The sequence below is a fragment of the Chionomys nivalis genome, chromosome 1 (genome assembly GCF_950005125.1).
Source record: "Chionomys nivalis chromosome 1, mChiNiv1.1, whole genome shotgun sequence".
NCBI lineage: Eukaryota > Metazoa > Chordata > Mammalia > Rodentia > Cricetidae > Chionomys > Chionomys nivalis.
The window spans coordinates 155,651,842-155,660,592 of NC_080086.1; positions in this window are offsets into that span (position 1 = coordinate 155,651,842).

The window sequence follows — 8,751 nt, forward strand, 5'->3', positions numbered from 1 at the left end:
AAGAGTCCCTGCTGGAAACTCTCGCTCTGCCCCAGTAGGGAGGGCAAAACGAGGACACTAAGTCTTGAGACTCAGAGCCTGCTCTGATGGGCACGTGGGCGGGAGGCAGGGCCACTGAGGACTGGAAGTGTCCCGAGGTCCGACAGCGTCTTGGTGAGGGAACCTGGCCTTTTGGGGCGGGGTCTAGCGTATCCCCCCCCCCCCAGAGAAGGTGGTCCACGCCTGGGTCGCCGATGGTGGAGAGTAAGGGTTAGATCAGCAGGTGCCTTCAGCATGGTTCTCAGCTTTTTCTCATTAATCTCAGATGCTTTCTGTGAGGTTCTGTGCGTGTAAAATCCCCTTTATGAAGGGTTTTTCCTTTTACATCACTCCCTATATTACTCATGGCTTCTCCACCCCCTTTGGAACTAAGAAAATGACTTTTCACGAATTTAAATATTTCTAACGAGAGTCCAAGGACAAAGGGAGAGTTTGCCTATACTTAAGAGTTATTTATGCACATAAAAACTGCCAATATAACACGAAGTTATCCATAAGAGAGGGCATTTCTCTAAGATGTGGGTTGGACCTGGGTGATTTTGCCAGCTACAAATTAAGCCCTGAAACTAAAATATAAAGCAGAGCTCATACCCAAACCTTTGAGGGTGTTTGAATATCTAAATTCTATCTCAGGATGCATTTGTCTTTTTTGTTTGTTTACTTAATTCCTTTAGAACTGTGGGGCTGGGAAAGTGTCTCAGAGGTAGGGCGCATGCCTAGCATAGAGAAGTCTTTGAGTCCTTAGCGCGCGCACACGCGCACACAGACACACACACACCTTTAGGGGGATTTTGTTAGAGTTCTTCCACTGATTCAAAATAAAGCAATTTATTGAAAATATTTCTTAGGGTTTTCCTAGTAGGCTGATGTTCTTCCTGTGAAGGAAAAGCCACAGAGTTTTTCAGAAAAAAAAAAAAAGCCCATTAGGGTTGAGTTGATAATTTCAAAACCATGAATAAAACCCTAAATTTAAATTAGCATTAAAAAGTTAACCTAAGTGGCTGGAGAGATGGCTCAGAGGAATAGAGCACTGGCTGCTCTTCCAGAGGTCCTGAGTTCAATTCCCAGCAACCACATGGTGGCTCACAACCATCTGTAATAAGATCTGGTGTCCTCTTCTGTACTGCAGGATACATGAAGGAAGAAACCTATATACATAATAAATAAAAATCTTAAAAAAAAAAGTTAACCTAGATAAAATGGTAGTGCACGCCTTTAATCCCAGCACTCGGGAGGCAGAGGCAGGCGGATCTCTGTGAGTTCGAGACCAGCCTGGTCTACAAGAGCTAGTTCCAGGACTGGCTCCAAAACCACAGAGAAATCCTGTCTCGAAAAAACCAAAAAAAAAAAAAAAAATGGTAGTGCAGGGGGCTACAGAGATGGTTCAGCCTTTGTGATTGCTGCTGCTTTTGAAGAAGACCAGAGTTCAGTTCCCATCAAGCGGTCTGTAACCACTAGGAACACCAGCTCCAGAGGCCCTGACACCTCTTCTGCTCCCCAAAGACCTGCCCTCACTTGCATATATCCACAGAGACACTTAAACATAATTACAAATAGAGAAAATAAAACCATCGGCTGTCTTCTGGAGGACCCACCCAGATTGGATTCCCACCAGCTCACAACTGTCTGCTAGCTCCAGTTCTGGGAGATGCAACACCCTCTTCTGGCTGCTTCAGGCATTGCATATATGTAATACCCAGACAGACATGCAGGCAAAACACCTCTACACATAAAATAATAAAACTTTCTTAAAAATTTAAATGGTGGGACCAAAAGCTTAGGGATTTCTGAAGACTAAGATAGCTAACTCAATGATTTTTAAAACTTACAACTAATTTAGCAAAAATATTAGAAATATTGTCAAATGCTGTGTCTTATTTTCTTTTTTATTATTATTTTATTACTTTAAAAAAATACCAATCCAAATTCCCATTCCCTCCCCTCTTCCCACTTCCTCCAGACAATCTCCCACCCCTGCCCCCTCTAATCCTAAGAAAGGGCAAGGCACCCTGCCCTGTGGAAAGTCCAAGGCCCTCCCTACTACATCTAGGTTGAGCAAGGTTTACATCCAAAGAGAATAGGGTCCCAAAAAGCCAGTACATGCAGTAGAGACACATCCCAGTGCCACTGCCAGTGGCCCTCAGTCTGCCCCAGCTGTCAACCACATCCAGAGGGATTAGTTTGATCCCATGCTCGTTCACTCCCAGTCCAAGTGGAGTTAGTGAGCTCCCATTAGCTCAGGCAAACTGTTTCAGTGGATGGACCAACCCCTCATGGTCTTGACCTCCCTGCTCATATTCTCCTCCTTCCACTCTTCAACTGGACCTTGGGAGCCCAGTCCAGTGCTTTGATGTGGTTCTCCACCTCTCTTTCCATCTGTTGTTGGATGAAGGTTCTATAGTGATATTTAAGATAATCAATAGTCTGACTACAGGGCAAGGCCAGTTCGGGCACCCTCTCCTCTCTTGCTTAGGGTCTTAGCTGCGGTCATCCTTGTGGATTCCTGGGAATTTTTCTAGAGCCAGGTTTTTTGTTAACCCCTAATAATGGCTCCCTCAATCAAGATGTCTCTTTCCTTGCTCTCATCTCTGTCCTTCCTTCATCTCGACTATCCTATTCCCCCAAGTTCTCCTCAACCCTCCCTTTCTCCTCACCTCTTCCCCTTCTACCTTTCCTTCTACCCTCTGCCCCCATGCTCCCAATTTTGTCAGGCAAACTTGTCTGTTTCCAATTTCCAGGTGGGACTATATATGTTTTTCTTTGGGTTCACCTTATTACTTAGCTTCTCTAGGATCATGAACAATAGGCTCAATGTCCTTTGTTTATAGCTATCATCCACTTATGAGTGAGTACATACCATATTCATTTTTGGGGGGGATCTGGGTTACCTCACTCAGGGTAGTGTTTTCTAATTCCACCCATTTGCATACAAAATTCAAGATGTCAATGGTTTTTTGTTGTTGTTCATAATCTAATTTTTTTTATAGCCATAGTGTCTTTTTCTGTCTTTTTCTTGTTATGGAGTGTTAATCCCAAAAATAGGAGGAGAAAGACAGCTGACCCAAATCATCATGGCCAAATTAATTAAGGCAAGCTTTTATACTCATGTACACAGGCTTTTCCCACTAAGTCAGGGTTTGAGAGGTCAGCATTGGACATGAGAAAGACAAGGCTTTTATAACTTAGGGATAGGGCGTTTCCAAATAGGGGACTTGGTGGGCAAAATAGGCTGGGTTACAGGAGCAGAACACAAGCGTAACAAGTTATTCCCTACAAACATGGTTGCAAGGTGTGCAAAACCTTTGCGACCATGGTTCAAAAGGTGGTCACGTAACCTTTTCAAACCAAGATAAGGTGGAAAGATGGTTATAAACAGCTTTTGAAACAAAGACGTGATTGCCATTCCTAGAACAGGCAGCACTGAACTGTTTCTAGTTAAGGTTTCAGGTGAGGCATCGTCCAATCCTAGAGAGGATTAATCGTAAGCAGGAATGAACCTAGTTAATCTTTACTATAAGATGACGTGGGAGTCTAAAATGAAGGCAGACCGATTATTCAGCAGAATGATTTAAATGCTGTCCTTAGGAATAATGGCAATGGCAACTTAGCATATGCCAGAGAAGAACCATGGCAGGAAGACCACTCAGGAAGATGTTGTAATGACCACTGGGCCAAAAGCTGATGGTAGCAGTGACTGAGAAGAGAAAGAGTGGGACTGGAGAGAAGGCTCCGTGGTGAGAGCATCTTCTGCTCTTCCAGAGGATCTGAGTTTAGTTCTAAGCATCCATACCAAGTGGTTCACAACCTCATTTAACTCCAGCACCAGTGGGGGCATCCAACGCCTCTGACTTCCACAGATGAACACATACAAACACATAATTAAACATAATAAAGATTAAAAACAAAAGCTCAGTGGTTAAGAGGACCGACTGCTCTTTCAGAGGACCCAGGTTCGATGCCTATCTCAGCACTCATATGGGCTAACAACCCTCTACGACTCTAGTTCCAGGGGATTTGATGCTTTCTCCTGGCCTCTGCAGGCCCCAAGCAGCATCTAGCACAGACAAACATGCAGGCAAAACACCTGTACACATAAAACATAAATAAATAAACTTTTAAAATAAGCAAATAAGGCTGGGCGGTGGTGGCGCACGCCTTTAATCCCAGCACTTGGGAGGCAGAGGCAGGCGGATCTCTGTGAGTTCGAGACCAGCCTGGTCTACAGAGCTAGTTCCAGGACAGGCTCCAAAAACCACAGAGAAACCCTGTCTCGAAAAACCAAAAAAAAATAAAAAATAAAAATAAAATAAGCAAATAAGATGAGAAAAAGATTTGTGTGAAGAAGCAACTGGAAAGAGGAATCAGTAAATCTTATGAATTTAGACGCGAGAGGAAGAAAGATAGAAAAGGCAACAGTGATGCAGAGTTCTGCTGAGTGATTGAAGGGTACGTTATTCATTTCACCAAAATTTATTGAGTACTTACTATCCTCATGGACCTTAGGGATTAGTTAGGGAAGACAAACTAAAAAGTCAAATAATGGCCATTCATTGTCTGTTAGGTGGCTGAGTGTTGTAGAGAAAACTCACTAAGGATGTGTGTGTGTGAGAGAGATAGAGAGATAGAGATAGAGAGAGAGAGACAGAGAGACAGAGAGAGAGACAGAGAGAGAGTTGTACGGCAAGTATGCGTGCATTTAAACATGTTGTGCTATGGGTTGAACCCAAGATTTTATGCATGCTGGTCTAGACCTCTACCTCAGAATTGCATCCCTAGGAAGAATTCTTTTAAATTTAATTAAAAGAATTTTTTTTTTTGAGACAGTTGCATATTCTGCTTTAGAAGGGAATTTTAAATAAGAAAATGGCCAGGCCTAGAAGCACTTGATTTAGGCAGGTTGGAACTCAGTTCCAGGACTGCCGAGACTACACAGAGAGAGACCCTGTCAAAACAAAACAACAATAAAAAGTAATAATAAGCTGGGCAGTGGTGGCGCACGCCTTTAATCCCAGCACTCAGGAGGCAGAGGCAGGCGGATCTCTGTGAGTTCGAGGCCAGCCTGGTCTACAAGAGCTAGTCCCGGGACGGGCACCAAAGCTACAGAGAAACCCTGTCTTGAAAAACCAAAAAAAAAAAAAAAAAAAAAAAAGTAATAATAAACAAACAAGCAAATAAATAAGGAAAAGAAGAGGGCTGCACAGTCACTTTGTCCTTGCTGAGGAAGGGAGGAAATGTACCAGGAGGAAGCCAGTCCGGCATAGCAAGGGCTGCTGCACCCTGGGGACTGGGGAAGGTGAGAGGGGAAGCAGAAAACCTCCCCCTGAAGCCTAGTGGCAGTGTTAGTTAGTCCTAGCTGGGTGGCTCAAGAGATGTATTTATTGTATATGAGTTCCTTTATGCCAGAATATGGGTGCATTTATGCCAGAAGACGGCATCACATCAGATCCCACCATGTGGTTGGTTACTGAGTTCCGACAGAACTCAGGTCCTCTGGAAGACCAGCCAATGTTCTTAACCTCTGAGCCCCTGGGACTGTCAGTCTTAAAAACAAGAGCTGTGGGCACAGTTGTTTTCTCCCAGAGGGCCTGAAGACAAATTTATTCCAGACCTCTCTCCTGGCATCTAGTGATGATCAACAAATTTCTGAGTCCTTTATCTTGCAGATCGACCGCGCGCCCAACGTCTGCCTCCCTTCCCAAGCCTCTTTTCCTTTCTTCTAGGATGCTTAATAGAGTTCGAGTTCGTTTTGACTCAAGTGACTTTGTCCTAAGAGTTTCCTTCAGTCTGAAAAGAGCTTTTCGTGAAACAAGCTCATTCCCCCAGACTCTAAGCGGACCTGTCTTCTGGGGATCGATATTCATTCCATCTGAGGGGCTCCGAATGAGGTACGTTCTGATGCAGTCAACTAAAAACCTGACCCTCCTCTACAGTTTCACCGACAGGCGCCATCACCACCTCATTTTGTACAAACTTGTGAGGGTTGAAGCAACTTCATTAAACCCAGCTTCGTAGCCTCATGCTATGTGGTTTTGGAGCCTGTCCTGGAACTAGCTCCTGTAGACCAGGCCGGTCTCGAACTCACAGAGATCCGCCTGCCTCTGCCTCCCAAGTGCTGAAAAGTCATTTTCTAAGGAACATGGTCAATAGAGTTAATTTTGGGGTATCTTAGATGAAATTTGTTTTTGTCTCATCTGCCATTATAAGAGGAAAATGAACCAGGTGGTGGTGGCGCCCGCCTTTAATCCCAGCACTTGGGAGACAGAGGCAGGTGGATCTCTGTGAGTTTGAGGCTAGCCTGGTCTACAAGAGCTAGTTCCAGGATAGGCACTAAAGCTCACAGAGAAACCCTGTCTCAGACAAAGAAAAAAAAAAAAAAAGAAGAGGAAAATAATGGCTGCTTTCCTAAGTCGGCTAATGGGAGGTACTGGGGTCGTGTCAGGGAGCTGAGGGGACTCTCACAGGCCTTGGAATGTTCTGCAGGGTGAGCCATGCTTTCATTTTGTTGGTGTTCTCTGAGTGTGTGTGGACTCGTCCCTACAGTAAATGCTCAACAACAGTTCATTGTCATCCTGTTCTTTAGTTTGTTTTTATACTAAGACTAAAGAGATGCAATATAAACCCAGAGTTGTCGAGCGCGCATGCATACGCATGTGTTGCATGTGTTTATGAGGCCGTTGTCTTCTCTCTTCCCTAAAGACATCAACATTGTTGGGATCAGAGCCAGTGTGATTCCTATTGGACTAAGATGACCTCGTGTGAACTAAATCCGTCTGCAAAGGCCCTAATGCAGCAGAATCATAGGGTTGGGCTTCAGGCGTTTGGTCTTTGTCAGGGGACACAGTCTATCCAACAGCAGCATGATTCATCTCTACTGACCAGTGAACTAGATTTAAAAACGATAGACTTTCTGTCTCTCTTCCATTTTAAAAACTATGTGTAGACCTTAGTAAGTAATACTACTTAGTAAGTAAGCACCAGGAAAGTTCTGAGAAGGAATGATCTGGGGGAAAGATCTAGTCATTATAGGCAGAGTTTCTTTGTGTCCTGGCAGCTTCTCCCAAATAACCACTAAGAGACTTACTATTAATTATAACTGTTGAGCCGATAGCTCAGGCTGATTACTAACTAGTTCTTACAACTTAAATTAACCTGTTCCTATTAATGTATGTGCTGCCCTGAGGCTCATGGCTTTTACCTCTCCTGCATGTCCTGCCTCCTTTCTGTCAGAATGACTGGAGACTCCTCTCACTCTGCCTTTCTTCCCGGCATTCTCTCTGTCCTAAAAATCCTGACTAGCCATTGGTCAATCAGCTTTTTATTAGCCTTGAGAGAAATACACATTTACAGTGTACAAAGATTGTTCCGCAGCACAGTAACCTTCTGGGGACCCACCGTGAGCAATTGATAATACTTGTTAAGTGGGGTGACATCCCACAGGAGGTTGAATTTGAAGTTCTGCTGGCCACTATTCAGACAAGGTTAAGCTCTGCAGATTTTGCCATCACAAAGTATTGAAGCCATGGTTAACTTCATCTGAAATTCTATAGGATAGAGACCTCACAAACAGGGTAACTTCAAAGAACAAAGCCATATGGCTACACATTGGTGGCTTTTTACAATTCTATAATCTGGAAACATGTACTCATAGTCAGTCTTTGTTTTACCTTTGCCTGGCTTTGTATGTCACCTTTACTGCCTAAAGATGATGCTGTAGTATGGAATACACAGTCAGATGCCGTCTTTTAAAATCTACACATGCTCACTGAAAGGTTAAACACTACACTTCTCAGTGGTGCTAAGCACCAGGACAGAGTGATATTATAGAGGTTTTTTGTTGTTGTTGTTGTTGTTTGCTTGTTTTTTGCCTGTAGAGTTGCATATTCTGCATTATTTGAATTTTTACAATAAGCATAGATTGCTTTTGCAATAAAAAAGACATACTAATATTCAGAACCGAGGTTGGCGACACCGACAAGAAGTAGCATGTCAAAGCCCGGGAGCGCAGTCTAGTGACAGAGTCATCCGTCACAGGTGATCCCTGCTTGTGCGTGTGAGGGGTGTGCCACAGCACTGTTTGAACAGGAAAAGATCTGTTACCCCTTGAAAGTCCACCTAGACGGGGTGGCTGAGATGTGTTTGCATAGATGAGGAAAATCTTAAAGAAGGTGCACGATGGAGTTGAGCATGGTGGGGCATGCCCCTGGTCCTCAGGAAACAGACTGAGTCCACCATGGTCTACACAGCGAGTTCCAGGCCAGCCAGGGGCACATAGTGAGATCCTGACTCACCACAGCAGAGATGAGAGCTAGCCCTGCAGTTAGAGGCTGTGCTTTGTGCCATGGTTAATGACTCTGCAGTCTGGGAGCACAGCTCAGCGGGAAATGTATTCTGTGCATGAGGTCGCGGGTTTGGTCCCTAGGACAACCAAAGAAAGAAGTTAGAAAGTTATGTTTAGGTTCACGAATCATGAACTGCTGGTTCAAATGGGAACAGGACCTGCGGAAGTACGTTTTACTCTCAGAAGTGGTCTCCTCACACTGCAGGGTTCATTGTGCCCCTTCCCCGAGTAAGCAGGTCTTCGGAGACCATTCACAGTCAAAGGCAAGTTTTGCTTTTCTTTCTGGACTAATGCTTCGATAAAAATCAATAAAAATGAGTTACTGAAAAATAAAATGAAAACAAAACCCCAAACCACAAGAAACTGGAGATAGT